The sequence below is a fragment of the Electrona antarctica genome (assembly GCF_951216825.1).
Source record: "Electrona antarctica genome assembly, chromosome: 17".
Classification (NCBI taxonomy): Eukaryota; Metazoa; Chordata; class Actinopteri; order Myctophiformes; family Myctophidae; genus Electrona; species Electrona antarctica.
In genome coordinates, this window is record NC_136798.1 from 40,615,373 (window position 1) to 40,636,196 (window position 20,824).

Below are 20,824 nucleotides of genomic sequence, written 5' to 3' on the forward strand. Positions count from 1 at the left end.
CAACCACAGTCTGATACTGTTGTATTGACCAGTACAACCACAGTCTGATACTGTTGTATTGACCAGTACAACCACAGTCTGATACTGTTGTACTGACCAGTACAACCACAGTCTGATACTGTTGTATTGACCAGTACAACCACAGTCTGATACTGTTGTATTGACCAGTACAACCACAGTCTGATACTGTTGTATTGACCAGTACAACCACAGTCTGATACTGTTGTACTGACCAGTACAACCACCGTCTGATACTGTTGTACTGGGAGCTGGCCAGTACAACCACAGTCTGATACTGTTGTATTGACCAGTACAACCACAGTCTGATACTGTTGTACTGGGAGCTGACCAGTACAACCAGTCTGATACTGTTGTACTTGGAGCTGACCAGTACAACCACAGTCTGATGCTGTTGTACTGGGAGCTGACCAGTACAACCACAGTCTGATGCTGTTGTACTGGGAGCTGACCAGTACAACCACAGTCTGATACTGTTGTACTGGGAGCTGACCAGTACAACCACAGTCTGATACTGTTGTACTGGGAGCTGACCAGTACAACCACAGTCTGATACTGTTGTATTGACCAGTACAACCACAGTCTGAAGCTGTTGTACTGGGAGCTGACCAGTACAACCACAGTCTGATGCTGTTGTACTGGGAGCTAGCCAGTACAACCACAGTCTGATACTGTTGTACTGGGAGCTGACCAGTACAACCACAGTCTGATACTGTTGTACTGGTAGCTGACCAGTACAACCACAATCTGATACTGTTTTACTGACCAGTACAACCACAGTCTGATACTGTTTTACTGACCAGTACAACCACAGTCTGATACTGTTGTATTGACCAGTACAACCACAGTCTGATACTGTTGTACTGGGAGCTGACCAGTACAACCAGAGTCTGATACTGTTGTACTGGGAGCTGACCAGTACAACCACAGTCTGATACTGTTGTACTGGGAGCTGACCAGTACAACCAGTCTGATACTGTTGTACTGGGAGCTGACCAGTACAACCAGTCTGATACTGTTGTACTGGGAGCTGACCAGTACAACCACAGTCTGATACTGTTGTACTGGGAGCTGACCAGTACAACCACAGTCTGATACTGTTTTACTGACCAGTATAACCACAGTCTGATACTGTTGTATTGACCAGTACAACCACAGTCTGATACTGTTGTACTGGGAGCTGACCAGTACAACCACAGTCTGATAATGCTGGTCACTAAGCAGCTCCACTGGAGCAAAATATATATATTTTTTTTTTAGCTCAATTGTGCCCCCAAAAAAAACTTTTAACATTCAGTAGATTTTCTGGGGTTTTCCACAGTCTGATGCTGTTGTACTGGGAGCTGACCATTACAACCACAGTCTGATACTGTTGTACTGGGAGCTGACCAGTACAACCACAGTCTGATACTGTTGTACTGGGAGCTGACCAGTACAACCACAGTCTGATACTGTTGTACTGGGAGCTGACCAGTACAACCACAGTCTGATACAGCTGGTCACTAAGCAGCTCCACTGGAGCATGCAGTTGAGGATTCGGTGCCTTGCTCAAGGGCATTTCAGCTTTGTCGGGTGAGTGACGACCATTGGTCAACCACGTTGACAAGTCGTCCTGCCTGAAGCTCATTAGCTCAAGCTCATTGTAGCTTTAAGTGCAGCCGCTGACGCATTTTCATAAAGGGATTGTGACATAAAAAAAAAAAATGTAATTTTTTTTAGGTTTTTTGAGCTCAATTGCGCCCCCCCAAAAACACTTTTAACATTCAGTAGATTTTCTGGGGTTTTCGGGCTCATACAAGTGCTCTGATTCTCCTGCTGTTTGTGATGTCACAGCCTGCAAATCCCATATTATATATCTCAATGGGATTTGCCAGCAGATGTCACCGTTTTCACGGTTTTGCCTGTTTTCATTGCAGCTCAGAAAGGCTTCCAAACCCCAGAGAAAACTCCAGACCACAGAAAATCCACTGAATGTTCAAAGTTCAGGTTTTTTGGGGTGCAATTGAGGTCATAAAACCTAAAAGAAAAATGAAAAATACAAATAAATGAAAATGAATGTCATGAAACCTTTAAAGGAGACTCCAGTAGAGCACCGGTTCTCAGCGTACGGTGCGGGGGACCACCAAGGTCTTACGACCAGGTCTGTAAGGGTCCATTTGGTATTTTGTTAATGTACGCTCTCTTAGTTAGAGTTAAATAGCAATTACACTAAAAGCACCAGCGTGTAGATTACGGCGGCCCTGCAGTAATCGTTTAAAGCTTAGCTCAGAGATTCTCGACCCCCTTTTTTAAATTTCAAGGACAGTTTGATGTGCATTCGACCACGGACAAACTCCCCCCACCCCACCCCCCAACCCACACCCACAGCCCATTTGACGACATTGATTTCCTTTTTTTCTTCAGTGTTGATTAAACTCTGAGAGTTTAACCCATTTCGACCTGAGGACGATTCTTAAAAAATGTCTTCTAAATCCTAAACGTTTTCTGAAAATCCTGTTTCTATGTCAGTGGTACCCCCCCAGAATTATCTGTTTTTGGCTGCCGACCCCCAAGAAGCAAAGATTTGAGTTAAAAACGTTTAAGGTCTGCTATTTTTCAAAAACAGCATGAGCTGTGATCTACAAGCTATGAGCTTGTAGATCTGCGAACAGCAATGTTACTATGAGTACCAGTAGGGGCAAAAGTGGCGCTGTTGTGCCAGAAACAGAGAGAGAGAGATAGTGCTGCACTAGCTGTTGCCTGCTAATGAGAGAGAGAGAGAGAGAGAGAGGGAGGGGGCAGGGGGAGAGGGGAGAGGGGAGTTGCACCACTCAGTTCACACGGGTGTGATTTTTCAACAGCTAAAGCATATTATAATGCTTAAAACACCAAAAGGGGTTCCCGCCCAGAATGGGTTAAAGAAAGCAGTTGTTCTGCAACCATCGTGATACCGACAGGGTGGCTTTATAATCTATAGGGTGGGTGTGGGGGGGGGTGTCACATGATGTATTGTCCCTATAGCAACGATACACACGTGTGCTGCCGCTGCTGGGTGACAAGTTTGCCTAGCAACCGGCATGTAGAAATCACCGGACTGACAGGTAGGATATACCATTAACATAATATCCTATCAACCGACAGAGAGGGAGGGAGAGAGAGACGCAACCACCTTGACGACTTCAAATCATTGTGTATTCCTGCACTGTTCGCGGCGTGTGACCTTTGTAGTTTGTACAGAGAAATAATAATGTACACACAAACGGAGGAACTACCTTTAAATGAGTCATTTGTGACCAGATTTGACTGAGAGCCTGCCATTGTGCAAACTCCAGCTTTTCACCAGAGGAGAAAACTGAAATAAGTGTCCGAGCTGAAATCGACATGTAAATATGAAATAAATGCATACACATGTAGCTAGTCCACAGAAGTGAACCTTTCAAGCCTGTTTTCTCAACTCGCTGTTTCTCTGCAAGACATTACTCTATAAGCCATATCTCCAAAACTGGTGGGTCAAACTGAACAACCAATATGTCAATTTGAAGCTATGATTCCCTGCTTTCATATGACATGAACAAACAAAAAATCCAATGGCAGTCCCTCAGTCAAATGTAGTCACATTTGTTGCTGTTCGTCTCCAAGGTTTCATACCAAAATGTGGATGCAAAACATTTAAATACTGCTGTCATTCACATATTGAACTCATTGGACACGACCGGGACGCCATGTTGTATCGGGAGGAAACCACCTAACTCCAAAATGTTCATTTTTCAGGAAATTAAAAATATACCTTTTTCAGGAAATTAAGAAAATCTTTTTTTTTTTTAAAACAAAGCAACACTGCCTCATCAAAGTTGATGTTGTGACGTTATTTATTGTCAATTACTTCCATGTGAGGGAGGTGGAGGTGGTGGAGTTAGCTGCTTTAGCAGACAGTTTGAGGGTTCCAATGGAGGTTTTGTCCAAAGCACTTCTTACTACTTTCCATTGGTTCAATATTTTCGAAACAACACACAGACGTAAAGGGTGTTCAATAGCACTGCTTTATGCAACAAAGAAATCTAAAACCTCAAATGGAGTTATGAGGTTTCCCACCAACAGTCGCCCTATTGCTTTGAATGGTGTTCTCGATACAGTAGCCGGTATATTGATAACTATGTTGTAGTAATGGGTCAAATTACGCAGGCTTTACATGTTGTAAAGCTGCACGCTTTTCCTTGAAAATACATCATTTCAATGTTCCCTATTGACAGCACAGCAGGGTAATTGGACAGATTGTACGAGTGTAATTACGGCAGTTCTTTAACCACTATTTTATATGACGTGTCGCACGGCAAAAATAGCAGAGAGAGGGGGGGGGGGGGTGGTTAGTAGGGGGAGAGAGAGGAAAACTGTGTGTGCACAAACAAAGCCCTGGCGTTTCACATCGTGTTGCTTTATTGCATCCAGATGTACGTGTTTATGTAGTTTGTGATGAATTACTATAATTCAGCTAATCATCGTAATTGCATGTGAGAGGGAGACCGGGGCGGAGGGACAGACGGACGGACAGACGGACAGACAGACAGACAGACAGACAGACAGACAGACAGACAGACAGACAGACAGACAGACAGACAGACAGACAGACAGACAGACAGACAGACAGACAGACAGACAGACAGACAGACAGACAGAAGGAGATGCATGTAAGAGTGAAAAGTCAGAGTGAAAGGAATATAGGGGTGGATATAGGGGGTTTGAAGGAGAAATAAGATGGACTAGAGATACAGATACTTACATAAGGCATTTTGATCTTTGTAATTAATAGCAAACATTCTTTACCGATTTCAGAGGAGCAGTGAAAGGTTTCTCAGGGTGCACAATGGAGAGAGAGAGAGACAGATTAGAGAGAGAGAGAGAGAGTGAGACAGAAGAAATGGAAATAGAACAACACCATATATAACCATCAAAGAGCCATGAGAACAAGGGACAGATGGGGAGAAGAAAAGTACATGTATGTTTTCGAAGAGCCATCTGTCACCATGTTGTCCAATTAAGCACTCTGCACCCTGCGTTACACTTTGGCGTATACAATAGTGGCGTACGGAAATACACAGAAAACGCCGCCGATCTACAATCTTGTATCAGCTATTTAGAAGAATTCACATTCAATAATCTGTCAATAACAAGTAAGACGCGCGAACGCGGGAAGCGAACGCAGCTCGTAAATTGCAATAACAACAATCAGAATAAATGACATCGTTTTTTAAGGGGTTTTTTTAAGTTCTCTTCCTTCTGAAAAAATATATTCCAAATTTGAGGCACATTTTCACGATTTTTCAAAAATAGCAGACCTATACAAGCTCGTAGCGCGCCACTCGGTGACGCGCTATGAGCTTGTAGATCTGCTATTTTTCAATAGCTAAAGTATAACATAATTAAAACAGTTCTCCTGCCGCTAATTGTTTGATCCAGTGTTCCGCCGCTGCATAATACGACATTCCCGCTATTTGTTTCATGTGTCTAAATCGCCCTGTTTTAATAATTAAAACGAAAGTCCGTCTCTGCCGCGGAGCAGGGGGAGAGAGCTACATGTTGTGATCTCGAAACCGGAAATCGACACAGTCGCTGGGCTGCTAGGGCTTCTGGGAAATTGAGTCCAATGCAAGTGAACGGGGGTTTTGTCTGACTACAACCGCCTCACACCCCCCTCCATGTACCGTAGCAAGATGGCGATTGGTGCGATGGAATGTAAACACACGGCATTCGGCGATCAAAAGCCCAGATACTTCAGAGTATGATCTAAAGGTAATAAAACAATCTAGGCAGCGTAGAACATTTGATTAAAACGCGGGGAACGCGGAGTATGGCGTCAAAGTGTTAAAACACCAAAACGGGTTCCCGTTCAGAATGGGTGAAGATCCACTCCAGAACCGGAAGGGGCCATATACTCTCACGAACAATAGGTTAAAAATACATACATATATATTGTAGCTGTGCCCGTTCTAAAATGACATATTGATTTGAAGTCATACCTATATCTCTCACCCAGCCCTTAAACAAACAACACGATACAGAGGACATGATGACGCACGAGGATCACAGCAGCAACAAGGTGCAATATGGTGCAATGTGTGTGAGAAAGAATAGCAAGCAACACTATAATAAGTCGGTTGTGGAAGAACGTCTCGGTTGGTTTACTTAAGTAAAAGTTGCATTTCCACGATATGAAAACGCTCCAAATTTGAGTAAAGGTACAAAAGTATTGCCTTCAAACTATACTACTCACAGTACCAACTTAAAAGAACAAGTAAGACGCGCAAACGCGGGAAGCGAACGCAGCTCGTAAATTGCAATAACAACAATTAGAATAAATTACGTACTTTTTAAGGTTTTTTTTAAGTTAAGTTTTTTTAAATTAAATGTTTTTTCAAGTAATTTTTGTAGTGTGTGTATGTGTGCGTGCGTGCGTGTTTCTTTTTTAGGTTATTTATTTATTAAGTTTTTTCTTTAAGTTTTTTTTTAAGTTAAGTTTTTTGTGTGTGTGCGTTTTTCCTTTTTAAGTTTTTTTTTTAAGTTAAGTTTTTTTTTAAGTTAAGTTTTTTGTGTGTGCGTTTTTCATTTAAGTTTTTTTTTTAAGTTAAGTTTTTTTTAAGTTAAGTTTTTTTTAAGTTAAGTTTTTTTTAAGTTAAGTTTTTTGTGTGTGCGTTTTTCCTTTTTAAGTTTTTTTTAAGTTAAGTTCTTTTTTAAGTTAAGTTTTTTTTTAAGTTAAGTTTTTTGTGTGTGCGCGTTTTTCCTTTTTAAGTTTTTTTTTAAGTTAAGTTTTTTTTTAAGTTAAGTTTTTTGTGTGTGTGTGTGTGTGTGTGTGCGTGCGTGCATGCGTGTGTGTGTGTGTGTGCGTGTGTGTGCGTGCGTGCATGTGTGTGTGTGTTTTTGTGTGTGATACAGCTGCGCCCTCTGGTGGTGGGCGGGTGGTGTTACAGCGTGACACACACACAGACACACAGACGTGATCTGCTGGGCCCCCCCCCCATCTGCTGGGGGGGGGGCGTAAACTCTGCCTGTCACAAACACCATTCCATTCCACCATTGTCGTTCGAGACAGAAAGAGTTGCCTGATCCCTAGCCTCGAAAACCCAGACGTTTTTATTTCCAGGGAGGAAAAAAAAGTCTGGGTCCGAGTCCACTTCAATTTGGCATAGAGTAGCGCAAACGTCGATCACTCTCTGCTGATTTCTGATCGTCTGCACCTTTGTTAAATTGACGCACACACGCACACCCGTACACACACACACTCCTCTCTCTCTCTGTCGTTCTAATTAATTAGTCTCATGTCCAGCAGCTGCGCACAGTTTCTGCCGGCAGATCCTGCCGGGAGCTGCCTATGCCACAGAAAGCATAGGTGAGTTCCAGGCTACCTGATCCCCAGCGTTCATTTCGGCGACTAAAAGTATGGAGAAAAAAATAATGTCCGTCGACTACCTTTTTTGCACTGACGAAAAACGAAATAAGAACTAAGCTTGATGAATTACAACTGAGACTAAATATGTAGACAATTTGGACAACACATAAAAGAACAGGCTAAAAATGCTAATAGGGAGGGAACTAGTAAAATGTTTGACATGCTGTCAACATTGTGCAGGAGGATGCTAAACGCACACCAGTCTTAGTAGTGGTGCCAGCTCACGGCAGAAACATCTAAAGAGTTAAGTCTTAAAAAGACACGCACGCACGCACGCACCCACGCGCGCACACATTTTAATCATTTATTTATGTCCACATAAGAGATACAATACAAGGACACAAATATTTACAAGGTGCTGTACAGACTGCAATTAGTATATCCCGGACAAATACCCACACACTCTTCAGGGGTACGTAAGTAACACACACACACACACACACACACACACACACACACACACACACACACACACACACACACACACACACACACACACTCTTTAACCATTTATTTATGTCCACACAAAGGCGATGCATCCAAGGACACAGATATTATAGGCATATGTCACTCAGTACTGCGGCTGCCAATTATAGCAGAGACAGCACAATACTTTACCAGCCCTTTTTGACTCCTTTTTGGGCATCCCAAGTTGTTGGAACCCTCTAACAACCAGTCCTAGGCTGCCAAATATAAAGAGAAATAGTCTGAGATGGTACATTAGTACATGTAGAAGTGGTTGGTATTTAATGACCTTGGGTCATACAGGCTTCCTCTGGGCTATAGGGTCAAAGGGGCAGGCTATCTCTAATACAGACACCTCTCTGGACTCTCCATCAACCACGACATCTGTCAGAGATGTAAAGGTGTCTGGGTTATCACAGAGTTGGAACATGGATGCACACACGCACGCACACACGCACACGCACACACGTGCACTCGCAGACGATGCTGATTGCAATAGCAGCGATGCCATGCCTCCAGGCGTGGTAATTATACTGTATATGAAAGATTGATCAGAAGTTGGCACATATTCATATTTCAGGGAGCAGCAGGTGGTTGTTGAGTAGCTGAATGACCTCTGACAGAAAATACAAAAATCATGGCACTCCATCTTTAAAGAGCCGAATTATAAGATCAAGCGACACAAAAAGACACATCTAGAGAGAGAGAGAGAGAGAGAGAGAGAGAGAAGGGAGAGAGATTGTTGAGCCTGAGGGAAAGACCCCCTCCTGTTGTTGTAAAAGGTCATCTGGCACAACACCATGGAGTGAGAAGCAGAGGGGGGGTGGGGGTGGGGGCAGGGGGGTGTGTCAAGTCAAGGTGAACGTTGCATCAGTGATACCTGCCTTCCCAGCAGCACTTTGTCTTTTTTCACCCCAGTGTCAATTATCTAATGTAATCCTGGGCGCTACACTTCCTCTGCCAACCTGGGGGGGGCAGCGGACTGGAGGAAAACTTGACCGAACACGACTCGCTCACTGTATAACAAAATGAAGTAAAAAGGGCGGAAAAAATCCTTTTATTTTATCATGCTCATAAAGTGCTCGGTGCTCAAAGTGCAATTAAAAAGCAAACGTTTCGGTCCTAAGACCTTAGTGCTATATGGCAGCGGACTGACCTCATGCTTCCTTCTATGCATGAGGAGTCCAAGCTGCTTCTTTTCACCTGACAGGGGGGAGTTTCCCCAGCCGGACGTATAGCGCGTGGAAGGAACACGTTGTTCCGACCAGTTCCTTTCCCCTCCATCAGGCGCCCCGGTTGGCCAGGGGGGCGGCAGTTTAGAGACCAGGATTACTGCATGTTTTTTGTGAGGGTACCTACCCTAGGGGGCACGGGGAGAACATGCAAACTCCACACAGAAAGGCCCTTTCGCCAACCCCGCCTCGGGTATGGGCACTGATGACGCGGAGGAGGGAACACGCCCCCAGCGCCCACACACAGCGTCCCCGGCGGGAATCGAACCCAGGACTTTCTAGCTGTGAGGCGACAGCACTACCGACTGTGCCACCGTGCCACGTATACCTTGACATAAAAGGTTTCCCCGCCGGACAGTGACGAAATATTGTCACGACAGAGTACAGCATCTTGCAATGGGTCTGGTCTACAAGATTCACTACACCACCATGATACCCATGGCATGTACCTGTGCTCAACAAACCACGTGCAACCCAGATTCGGCTCAAACAAGGGACAAAAATGTATTTCGCTCCTATGCCACAACAATGTGGAACGCCCCTACCAACAGCCATTAACCCATTTTGACCTGAGATCAGATTCTAAAAAATGTCTGTTTGAAAATGACAGTTTTCTGAAAAAGCTATGTTTCTATGTTGTAGATCTGCTATTTTTCAATAGCTAAAGCATAACATAATGAATCCCTTGACTCCTTCAAAACCAATGTCGTCCACGGTAACGGCTTTTGTGTTGACTTGTGCTTTTCGTTTGAAACGAATCAGAATTTTCAATCAAATCAATCAATCAGATTTCAATCAATCAATCATTGTACACTACACCTGCCATGTGGAGCTTTATGCAGCGCATGCACACGCCGCTCTACAGCGCTTTAGAATACTGCACTGCCAACGTTATCACCTGAGGATGTCGCAAGACGGCTCACATCGCTGACACCGCCTGACTTCACTTCCTTGCCCCCTTGAGATCGATGCGGTTCCACTTAATTACATCGAGTTAAATTGAGTCATCAGTTTCACGTGTCAGCTGTGTGTGCGCGTGTGCATGTGTGCGTGCGTGCGTGCGTGCGCATGTGTGTGTACTGGTCGATGGAGCGATCCCTCTGTTGATTCTGGTAAATTGACCCGCTCCGTCTCACTCACAGTCCCTGATTGTGCCTGCCAGGTTCCTGTTCACACGCGGTAAAATGTGTCCTTTTAATCTGCTTGTAGCCCAGAGAGTTACTCTGAAGATCCTTATTCCTTAATCCATTGAGACCTGACGTCGAAATTAAAAAAAAAAAACTTTTCTAAATCATGACAATTTTCGGAAAGATTTGAGGCACATTTTAACGATTTTTCAAAAATAGCAGACCTACAAGTTCATAGCGCGCCACTCGGTGGCGCGCTATGAGCTTGTAGATCTGCTATTTTTCAATAGCTAAATTATAACAATGTTTAAAACACCAAAACGCGTTCCCGCCCCAAAATGGGTTAATGGTTAATGTGGTTAAACGCTAACGTGACATGGATGCGTTCCAGGTCTCAAATGGATTAACACTGAGGATTTACTCCACTACATTTAATTGAAAACTTTAGTTACTAGTAACGTCGTAGATGTTGATTTACAAAACATACATTTACCACTTCAGCCCTATATATATATATATATATATATAGCCTACATTTTCGGCCATTTGAAAATAGCCGAAATACAAATAATGTGAGCTTGTATAGATCTTCTATTTTCAAAAGATTTTTTATGCATTTGAAAACATTAAAATGGGACATTCTGCATAATGACTACTTTCTACTTTTGGTACTTTAAGTACATTTTGATGACAATACTTTTGTACTTGTATTCAGGTACAAAAGTATTGAATTCTGGACTACGGAGTACATTGAATTCTGAGTATTTATACGTATTTATACGTTGCAGTATTGATGCGAAGAAGTAAAACATGCGAGTACTTTTTCCACCACTGAGGATTTTACACGCACGCACGCACGCACGCACGCACGCACGCACGCACGCACACTGCACGTACACACACACACACACACACACTCGTGTGCGCACGCAAAGCAGAGCATCAAAGCAGGCTTAATATTCCCCAGCTTTTTGAAGGATTTACAGGCGAAACGCGATATATCCCTTTTCTTTTGGCTATTACTAACACTGCTTCTTCAAAGACAACCAGGTCTTGGCTGCCATGCATCTCAATCCATTCCAATATTCATACATGATACATTTTTAATGAGACTATCACGTGAAAGAGAGTTGAGACGACAATAATTCACCAGTACGTCTAGCCTGACAACCCTTTTAGGTCACATATAGAGGGTATAGAACCTGACCGATGGGGGGTTTCTTTTGTTTAAATTTTTTTTTATCCCACGATTTTGTAACCCATTTTTCACCCCTGTCAATTATCTAATGTGATCCTGGGCTCTACACACCCTCCGCCAACCTAGTCCCCATATATGGGGGACATGGGGAGAGCAACGGACTTGAAATCATGCTTCCTTCATGCCTGAGTGTCCAAGTCGCTCCTTTACACCTGACAGGGGGGAGTTTCCCTGGTTGGATGTAGCGCGTGGAAGGAACACGTTATTCCAACCAGTTCCTTTCCCCTCCATCAGGCGCCCCGGCTGGCCAGGGGGAGGCAGTTTAGAGACCAGGATTACTGCATGTTTTTTGTGAGGGTACCTACCCTAGGGGACATGGGGAGAACATGCAAACTCCACACAGAAAGGCCCTTTCGCCAACCCCCGCCTCGGGTATGGGCACTGATGACGCGGATGATGTGGAGGAGGATGGGGGGAAATGCCACTTTCGGAGTGTTAGACCAGACAAAAGTGACTAATAAATGAAGCTGTCAAACACTTGTAGAGTGGAGTAAAGGAAACCCAGCAAGCACGGTCAGGACCTGGACGAATTAATGCGTCTCGATTGGGGCCAGATCAAGTCGAACCAAGACTATAGTCAGATCTGGCCCAGAATATCACCTGATTTCAACCAACAACATAAATCCTGCCCACTAAGACGGACGTCCCTGGATGAATCAAAGAGAGTCCGATCGAGGCCAGATCAACTTAAAGGGGCATTCCACTCATTTTCAACATTTTACTGTTGTCATTAATACACCTTAGAGCTGTTGTCTGGAAATAATAAAAAAAAGTCCCCCCCAGTCTGTGTTTCCTAGAACTGGAGATCTGAAAAAAATCATTAACATGGAGAAACACATCTTGATGATGTCATCAAGATGTGTTTCACCATGTAAATGATTTTATTTCATACTTACAGTTCTAGGAAACACAGAATGGGGGGACTTTTTTATTATTTCCACACAACCGCTCTAAGGTATATTAATGACATAGTAAAATGTTGAAAATGAGTGGAATGCCCCTTTAAGTCACATCATAACTAGTCAGATCTGGCCCAGAATGAGCTATATTATTTCAACTGGTGAAGACGTCCTGGAAATGACGTAAAGATCATCCCCATATATGGGCTGTGATCTGGCCTAGTCCTGAACGTCATCGGAGTCACCGGAGGACGTCATCATAACGTCATCATGCCGTCCTTTGGCTTGCTATGGGAAAGTACCAATTTGAAATATGGATATACTCAAGTAAAGTAAAGGTACTGTACCTCAAAACTGTCAATTCAATGCAATTCAATTCAAAGGAGCTTTATTGGCATGAGAAAACGTACGTTTACATTGCCAAAGCAGAAGTGGAACAAGACAATCAAAATAGAACAATGTATTTACAAATAAATATTGGATATAAATAGGAATTAAATAAAGGTGTAAACAGAGCTGTGTTATATTAGCACTTTGGGTAATACTATTTTGTGAAACTATAAAAAGCATTTTCTGTCAGAGATAGTTATACAATATACATCCATATAGAATACGTTAGCTTTATACTTTTGATAAACAGTGTACACATATGGTTTGTATTCCTTAAGGTACTTGTATTCCATTTTACATCCTTCTCCTGTCACAGCAGCTCACACATGTCGCTGCTGTGTTTGCACATTGTTGTACTTCACCCAACAGATATGGGAGTTTTTTGTCATTAGTCATGTTTTCAAACTCTCTTTGGGTGATTGTAATCCGTGGAAAGTATATGTCTCTGATGTCTTGGTACAGTGGACAGACGGTTAGGAAGTGTAGCACAGTCTCTACCTCGTTTTGTGTGCAGTGGGTGCACAGTCTGTCTTCTCTTGGGAGCCAGGTCCCCCCCCCCCCCCCCCTCCCCTCTCTCTCTCTCTCTCTCCCCCTATCCCCCCCCCCCCTCTCTCTCTATCTCTCTCTCACTCTGAGCATGTCTTGGCTTCCAGTGTTACATATTTGTTTAGCTATGGTCCCAGCCTGGTAACACAATTGATAATTACGGTAGTTATCCTATTACACCCCCCCCCCCCCCCCCCCCCCCCCCCAGGCATATCCCTACAAGTGATACTTCTAAATAAAATAGACGAGTTTAATGCTTAAAGGGCCACTTAACCCATTTTCAACCTTCATTATAATTGGTCCCCATGCAGTCGGTCTCCCCACTAATGCTCATTATAAGATGGCCCCTGCCTGCTCACTTTGGCCTCACTCACACCTTTCGATCTAGCATACAACATTGATGCATGCTAGATGTAAGCAAGATGTAAGTGTCATGGCCGCCCCAATGCATTTCCAATGGAAGTCACATGGTTTGATACAACATTTTGGACTACAAGCTGTTGTATGGCTTTCGGCTGTGTTTCGACTGCCCCCCTCCCCCTCATACAACACAAATGTTGTGTCAAACCATGTGACTCCCATTGGAAATGCATTGCGAGCTTGCATCAGCTATACATCTCATACAACAAGCATACATCAATCTGTTGCGACCGTGTGAGTCGCCCCTCTGTGTCTCAGAGGAGGGCTGTGGACAGTGCAACTACCAGCCAACACCAAGCTGGCACCCGTGGTGGAAAGTGACTAAGTACATTTATTTAAGTAGGCCCTACTGTACTTAAATGCATTTTTTTTAATAATTTTTATCCCACGATTTTGCAACCCATGTTTTCACCCAGTGTCAATTATCTATGTAATCCTTGGCGCTACACTTCCTCTGCCAACCTGGGGGGGAAGCGGACTGACCTCATGCTTCCTTCATTGCATTTTTGCATGCATTTTTGAGGTATTTGTACTTAACTTGAGTATTTCCAATTTCCAATACTTTTACTTCGACTCCACTACATCCACTACATTTATTTATTTTTGGTGGGGGGGGGGGGGCAAATTGTGAGCAATGTATGTGAGTGTTTAAAATGTACTGTAATATGAACTGTAATATATCTGCCTGAAAATAATTCTTGTACAAAAGGTACATTTTGTATTAATAAAAAATAAAATAAAACACTACATCCCAAATCCAAATATTGTACTTTTACTCCATTATACGTGTATTTGGAAACTTCAGTTAGTCGTACTAGTTACTTTGTAGATTTTGATTTAAGCAATATTACACGAGAGGGTGTGGGTTAACGTGATTATTGCCACGACAGGGATGCGGTGAGGAACGAGACGAAGTCGAGTTCCGCAAGCATCACTGAAGTGGCAATAATCACGTTAACCCACACCCTCTCGTGTAATATTGCAATTATACAACAGTTACCCTTAAAACTAAGAAAATCGCTGAAAGAATATATTTTTTTAATGACAGATGTAGTCACTACGACCACAAATGTCCCAAGAAATTAGCTAGCCTAGCCACCGAGTTTGCTATCGCTCTGGGAGAACAGAGCAGCTGAATTCTTTGTTTTGATTAGGTGGTGAATGGTGCTGGTTTAACCCACGGCTAGAAGGTTGTTTCAACCAATCAGATTGCTTCCTCGAAACGACCTGTGGTATAATAATCTATAATCTATATGCACCATGTCTCTGTCTGTGTGTACGTCTGTAATCCACGTTACTCGAGAACCGTTCGCCCCACCGACTTCAATTTCGGCACACGCGCTCCACTCCCCCACAGGGTGCCCGGTGTCGAGTTGGTCGGACCCACGGTTGTCCAGAACCTCCACGAAAGGCCTCTGCCCGGGCTCTGGACATGCAGGGCTCCTGCACATGCTCCATAAATGGAGCTGGCCTGTTCTGACATCACAACACTCCATATTTGGGCATGCCTGACACATAACTCCATATATAGGAATAATGGGACACAGAGAGACAGATACAGAAATCTCCATATATGGGCATAAAAGGGACACAGACAGATGGGTGGAACGGGTACTCCATATATGGAGCCGGCCTGTTCTGACATCATTCTGACATCTGCATAGACTCCATATTTGGGCATGCCTGACAAAGAACTCCATATATGGGCATAAAAGGGACACAGACATAATAACGGGATGCGGGGTGCATTTCAATGCCCAACGGGCACCGCTCTAGTATTACAAAACGTACAGATATGCTATTTTCTTTTTTTTTTATGTTTTTTTGCGGCTTTCACCTTATTTTATATTTTTTATAGAAGGACAGACAGTAGGCTGACAGGAAATGGGGGAGAGATATGTGACATGCAGTAAAGGCCGTCGGGATCGGGAGTCGAACCCGCGGCACACTGCCAGACTCGGTAGTGCCTGGACCACTGAGCCACGGAGCCAGAGATCTGCTATTTTCAAAAGATTAATGTGAAATAGTACATAGTACATTTTGATGCCAATACTTTTGTACTTTTACTCAAGTACATTTAGAATTCCAGACTTTTAGTAGTTGTAACAGAGTGTTTCTATATTCTGACTTACTTACTTACTTACTTACTTATTTCTATATTACAGTATTGAAACTTTTACTTAAGTAAAACGTGGCCTCTGGATGAAGCTTATTCAAAGTATTGTAAATGGTGCATTTATTTAGCGCCTTTATCCAAGGCGCTTTACATAGATTGTGCATTATATTCACACACACATACACATTCGTACACCGATGCCAAAGGAAACCATGCAAGGCACCAACCAGCACATCAGGAGCAATTAGGGGTTCAGAGTCTTGCTCAAGGACACTTCGACACTAACTCTGGGGGAGCCCGGGTTCGAACTGGGAACCTTAAATTACCATCCGGCCACTCTACCGCTGATCCACCGCCGCTTATTACGATGGCGTTATTACGATGTTAATCTATTCCAGGGTTCCCCAATATGCGGCCCGCGGGCCATTTGCGGCCCGCAGAGCGCCCCCTTGTGGCCCCTGGTGTCCCAGATATAAATGGCATTAAATGGGGGTCAGTAGCCTATGCATGTCAAACTGGGCACCACCTCAAGGACCACTGGTGGTCCCCGGACCACTGGTTGAGAACAATTTTTAATTAATTAATGAAAAAATTAAAAACCCACTTTTTCGCCCGTGCGGACTCGGCCCCCAGCCTGGTTCCCTAGTCAAAATATGGCCCTTGAGGAAAATTAATTGGGGAACCCTGATCTATTCAGACGTTATGCGATCACTTTGTCAAAGTGCTGAGCCAAAAGGCTGAGCACTGTAAACCTGAAATTGGAATATTCAATAATACAAAGAACTATAGGGCTCAGCGATAAGATGACTTCAAATCAGTATCACAATCATTTGGCTCGACTTTCGCCTCGATTACAATTAATTAATGTGTTTTTTTTACATTGAAAATAACCGATCTACAAGCTCATAACGTGAGCTTGTAGGGCGAGGTCGCCCTACAAGGTCGCTTCTCGCCCCCCAGGCGTCTTACTGGTATTATAAGATATAAATACATCGCTTGATTATTCGATTAACCTACTCGGATCTAAACTAGACCTGTACGTGCCCGTCGCAGTCGGCCACCGGCCTACTTGGGAACGATGTACAGTAACTTGGGAACCTAATGATATACGTATACGTTGTCATAGCACCCGTTTTAACTGTCAGCCGGTGTCCCACATGGAGATCTGTGCCTGTGTGTGAAGACTGCAAACTGAAAAGTGTACTTGGCAATCAATTCGGCCCACTGGCAGAGCCTGATTGGTTGAGCCTCAATTGGCTGAGGCAGAGGCTGTAAATTGCACAGGTGAAAGGAGTTGGCCTCATTAGGCCCACTGGCAGAGCCTGGCCCAGGTGAAAGGAGTTGGCCTCATTAGGCCCACTGGCAGAGCCTGGCCCAGGTGAAAGGAGTTGGCCTCATTAGGCCCACTGGCAGAGCCTGGCCCAGGTGAAAGGAGTTGGCCTCATTAGGCCCACTATGGGTTTCGATATATTTTTGGTTAATTGCCCAGCCCTATCAAGAGCACACATCAGCAGACTACCTATAGCGTTTGCCTGCTCACCAGCTCTTACAATCCCACAAAAATACATATGGCACCAGGTCATGCTCCGCAAAACTACACATATCTAAAACATACAGAAATGGGATCTCTTTCCCAGTATAGCCTGAGTGCACCGCACCCATTATACCTGACAACCGAGCCAGTGGAAAGCAAGGAGCGGGCTGTTGCTGCAAGGCCTCCGACACGTTGTTACCAAGAAAGGTTAAGTATTGCGTTTGGCATCGTGGGCTGTGTCTGACATAATCATGACAAAATGTGAGCCAAGAGGGAAAGAACACACATTAATTTGCAAGTAAACTTCACAAGGTGGTGGTACATCATGTCCTTGAAATACTACTGCCTATGGCCACCTAACGAGATACCTCGCAGCACCCAATCTTTTCTCCAGACAGTATAGCGTCGCCTCTTTCTGCGTTTTAGACCCATGCACTGGATACTTATGTGTGTGAACTGTATTTTGCACTTGTGAATTGGTGAATGCTGATGGTGTGCGTGCTTTGCTGGATTGGTGGCAACTAAAGGCTCATTCATAGTCTGGATTTTCGGTGGTTAGGTGACCACTGAACTACAACATGACGTCACGAGCTGCGGTGAAGAGCAAACCACCGATCCAGCCCTTCTCTCTGTTTTTACTCACCACCGCTCAACGTTATTTCAGCTCCGGTGGTCACCTCACCACCGGAGCGGTGGTCACCTCACCACCGAAAATCCAGACTATGAATGACCCTTTAAGGCCTATTCATAGTCTGGTTTTTCGGAAATAACGTTGAGCGGTGGTGAGTAAAAACCGAGAGAAGGGCTGGGGTGGTGGTTTGCTCTTCACCGCGGCTCGTGACGTCATGTTGTAGTTCGGTGGTGAATAACGCTTAAAGCTACCAACCTGTGGCATGTTTCCAATGATTTAACCCTTTGTGCAGAAGGGTCATTATTCTTCTTTCACACTCAAAACAGAATGAAACCTTTGTAGTGCTGAAGTATATGGGTACAGCTTGTTTGGTATAACATTTGTTGTACTGCTTTGAAGTTTGGATCATCAGGCGCTGATATGGCTCAAGGGGGATAGTAGCTCCGTTTGGAACCTCAATAGAGCGTCGCAGTCCCGCCCCCTACCATGGACCAGGAAATTAATCCCAATGCATTTTTCCCATATACATTTCTTAAAGTATTTATTTAAAGACGGTTACGCCACGGACAAAGCCAACTCGAGTCGTGACAACTCATGACAACACAAACAAATAATTACAAAGAAGAAAAACAACAAAAAAAGTGTTGTAACCTGCCGTTTTTTTCTTCTTTCTAATTATTTTTTCGGCCCCAAAGATTGTGTTTGTTGTCATGATTTGTCACGACTCGAGTTGGCTTTGTCCGCGGCGTAAACGTCTTTAAATAAATACTTTCTGAAATGTCTATGAGGAAAATGAACGGAGAATCATTTCCTGGTCCATGGTAGGGGGCGGGACTGCAACACTCTATATCTACGCTGCTATACGCTTTAGCTCCGAGATGAGGTTCCGTCCCGTGATATCCCTGCCCAGGTCGAAGTGGGGTCTAAGCTGGGTCGAGCTAGTCCATAAACACTGGATTAGGCTAAACCCTTTTCGAGGTATTGTTTCCAAAAAGTAAACATATCAGAGCCGAGATACAGATTGGTGAACTTAAGGCCGGCACGTTACATTTTCAGTCGGGAGTGAAACAACTGCTTAAATCAGGCTTTAACTAAAAATGTAGTCCAGTCAACCCCCCCCCCCCAGTTCGCATGTGCAGTACTGTTTCCGTTAAGATTGCATTGGGAGAACCGGGGAAAACATGGTAGGCCTACTCGCTGACAAACAACCGCTTTGTAAGTGGCTTTTTTTTTACCCCAGACTTAAAATGTACCCCAGACTTAAAGTAGTTAACATAGCGTCACAATAATGTTAAGCACTTTATAGCCTACACTTATATGTTGGGCTATTCAAAAATAGCAGATCTGTACAGTACAAGCTCACAGCGCGTTACGAGCGTGTACAATACATCTATTGTTTTTGAAAATAGGCTATACATTTTTAAATGAATCATTTTGGAAAAACCTGACCCCTGCATGGCACAAAACCCTCTCAGTTGGGGGTCCATATCAATTTGGGGGTCCTTGACATGGAGAATTTGAGGACCACTATAGAAGTTTGGCCCTTCATATGAGCTGACCACTCTGATAGTGATCATCTCTCTCTCTCTCTCTCTCTCTCTCTCTGCCTCCCCCGTGTCTGGCAGCAGGATTGTGCACGTGACGTGGTGTGTGTGCCCCCCTCCCTGTCAGCCAATCAAAACACTAGCCAGCCCGAATTGGTCGTCTTGGAGACGTTTCCACTGTGTGTGTGTGAGAGAGAGAGAGAGAGAGAGAGAGAGAGAGAGAACAGAACACAGAACAGCACATCTGAAATGATCTCTAAACATGTTTGACTAACTACTACTTCACTCCAAAACAACAACAATGCCAGTGAGATCGCTCCACATTTGGTACCGTGTAGGGACATGTCCATATACGTCTTATACGGACAGTAGAATTCTATGTTGATTTATCCAATCCATGTATAATTGTATCCTACCAAATGGACCGTTTTTGGTACCATTTTGTGCACTCTCAGAGTTCAAAATGACGCTAGGGATTTAGTAGGCTATGATGTGTATAGTCAACCCACGCTCTGGCATTTCTCTTACACAGCCAACCCGTCTCTTTACTTATAGTCTACAAATTACACAGTGGAATTTTAGCAGTGGAATTTACACTGCTAAAATGCCACTGTACTTGTTTGTGCATTATTCAATTCAATATGAACGATTTCGAATAGGTTAATTTGACAACCGAAACACATAACTCTTACCTTTTAGAAAAGCCGTCAGTGTTCCATTACGCACCAGAGGGGGGTGGATGGCGACTCACGTGGGGGTCACCTTGGGGGGGCTATAATAATTCCTTTGAATTCCCATGCTGCTGGCTGCTCCAGAGATTAGACTGATCTCCCTGTGTTTACTATAAAAGCAAGCCACACACCACACCACGCAGCCCTTTATATATATCGTCGGCAGAAAAACAAAATGTTGTATTATAAGCTCCTCATTGAAAAACAAGTCAGTTTACTTTCCATGAAAATCGTGTAGTTCCACAAGCGACGCTCCAAGTCCAAACCTTCAGATCCACGTTGAAACATTATCTTCTCTCACATCTTCTTGATGACAACAACCATAATAATAACACGTAGGCTACAGCGCACGTCAGATCGCCATTGTTATCATATTAGATTTCGATTTTCCATTTCAAACCAAAAAGGAACAATATTGTTTTGTCGGCAAAACAATGCGCGCGGGGCGCGTAAAGAAGTGACACGCTCCTTTGATCACCTCGGATGAACGTCG

The 20,824-nt window shown here is 43.9% G+C and overlaps 1 protein-coding gene across 1 annotated transcript in view; it reads right to left on the minus strand.

Annotated features, from left to right (window-relative positions):
* Positions 1–20,356, minus strand: part of tmem200a (transmembrane protein 200A) — a gene marked incomplete at its 3' end in the record, with an annotated part of 70,957 nt that extends 50,601 nt beyond the window's left edge. Inside the window, 1 exon segment of the mRNA XM_079526437.1 lies at positions 20,293–20,356.
* Between the last annotated feature and the right edge of the window lie 468 nt (positions 20,357–20,824).